Here is a 1,464-nt window from a genome sequence, read left to right as displayed (position 1 = left end):
TCCTCCCGTGTCCTCCCTTTAGCCCTCTCTAGCTGCTGCTGGGGTTTTGGCTACTCGCCCAGATTCTGCTGTGTAGAATTCTACCCACTAGGGCAGGTTCTTGATTCTGGATCTCCGTTCCCCTTATGATTTAGGGAGGACTGTAACACAGGTTTTAGGTATTTATTTGTTTAGAGACAGGGTTTCTCTGTAGCCTTTGCGATCCTGGAACGAACTCTGTAGACCAAACTGGCGTCAAACTCAGATCCACCTGCCTCTGCTTCTTGTGTGCTGGGATTAAAGGCGTGCACCACTACCACTGGGCCCTGTTTCAGTTTTTATTGTGTGTGCACATGTGCTACAGCACATGTATGAAGTTCAGAGGACAGCTTTGTGGCTCAGTTCTCTCCATGTTTCCATGAACTTCAGGGATGGAACTCAGATTGCCAGATCTGTGTGAGTGCTTTTCCACTCTGAGCCACCTCACCTGCCACATGTGGTTCTGAGCAAAGGGGAGTCTTTCTGGCTACGGACTCCCAAAGGGACCCGTGAGCCAACAGGATCTAACAGCAGCTGTCCTTAGTACCAGGAGCCGAGTCCAGAAGGAAGTAGTCAGACTGGACTGTCGGCGAAGCCGGGTGACAGTGCATAGGGAAGGGAGCTGGGAAGGCAAGGGACAGTCCAGTGGAGCCCACTGTTTGTCTTTGACCTGTCCTATGCAGAAAGGCCGAGGAGGTACTTGTGCTCACACCTGGCCCTTGGAGCCTCTGCTCCCACCAGAGGGTAGGGCCGCTGCATGCAGGGCCATGCAGGTTAAAGTGAGCACCAAGCTGTTTTGATAAACTTTTTCCTGGGAATGTAAATAGTACTTCACAGAGCTGTTGGGAAATTGGTTTCTGGGCCGCGGCTGGAGTTTAGGACTGTTAACGCTTACTCTGGTTTCCCTGTCCTGTAATCTTTTCCTTTAAAAAAATTACAGATTTAAGTGAACGAGTGTTTTCCTGTATTTATGTATATGGACCATGTGTGTGCCTGGTGCCCACAGCAGTCAGAAGAGGGCATCGGAGTGCCTGGAACTGGAGTTAGGGATGACTGTGAGCTGCCGTGTGGGTGCTGTACCTCTTTACCCCTTTTTGAGGAGTCTTGGTATGTATCCCTATTAGTCTTGAACTCGGTAATCCTCTTGGCAGTTTCCTAGGTGAGATCACAGGTGAACACAGTTTTCCCCCTTACAGTGCGAGGGATCAAAGCCAGGACCCCGCACATGCAAGGCAACACCGAGCCACACCCCTACCTGGTCATTCTTTTCATGCCTAGATCTGGATAACAGCAGCTCCCAGGGGCCAGTTGGATTTCTATAGCTCCACCTGGTCCTGTGGTCACAGCCCCAGGGGGCCATCTGTCCCTTAGGAAACCAGATAAATGATAGTTAACCCCTTTTCAAAGGGTGCCTGAACATACAATAAACAATGTCTGTAAAGGAAG

Source organism: Peromyscus maniculatus, chromosome 2 (genome assembly GCF_049852395.1).
Source record: "Peromyscus maniculatus bairdii isolate BWxNUB_F1_BW_parent chromosome 2, HU_Pman_BW_mat_3.1, whole genome shotgun sequence".
Classification (NCBI taxonomy): domain Eukaryota; kingdom Metazoa; phylum Chordata; class Mammalia; order Rodentia; family Cricetidae; genus Peromyscus; species Peromyscus maniculatus.
The sequence above is the reverse complement of the archived record's forward strand: the minus strand, read 5'-3'. Positions refer to the sequence as shown.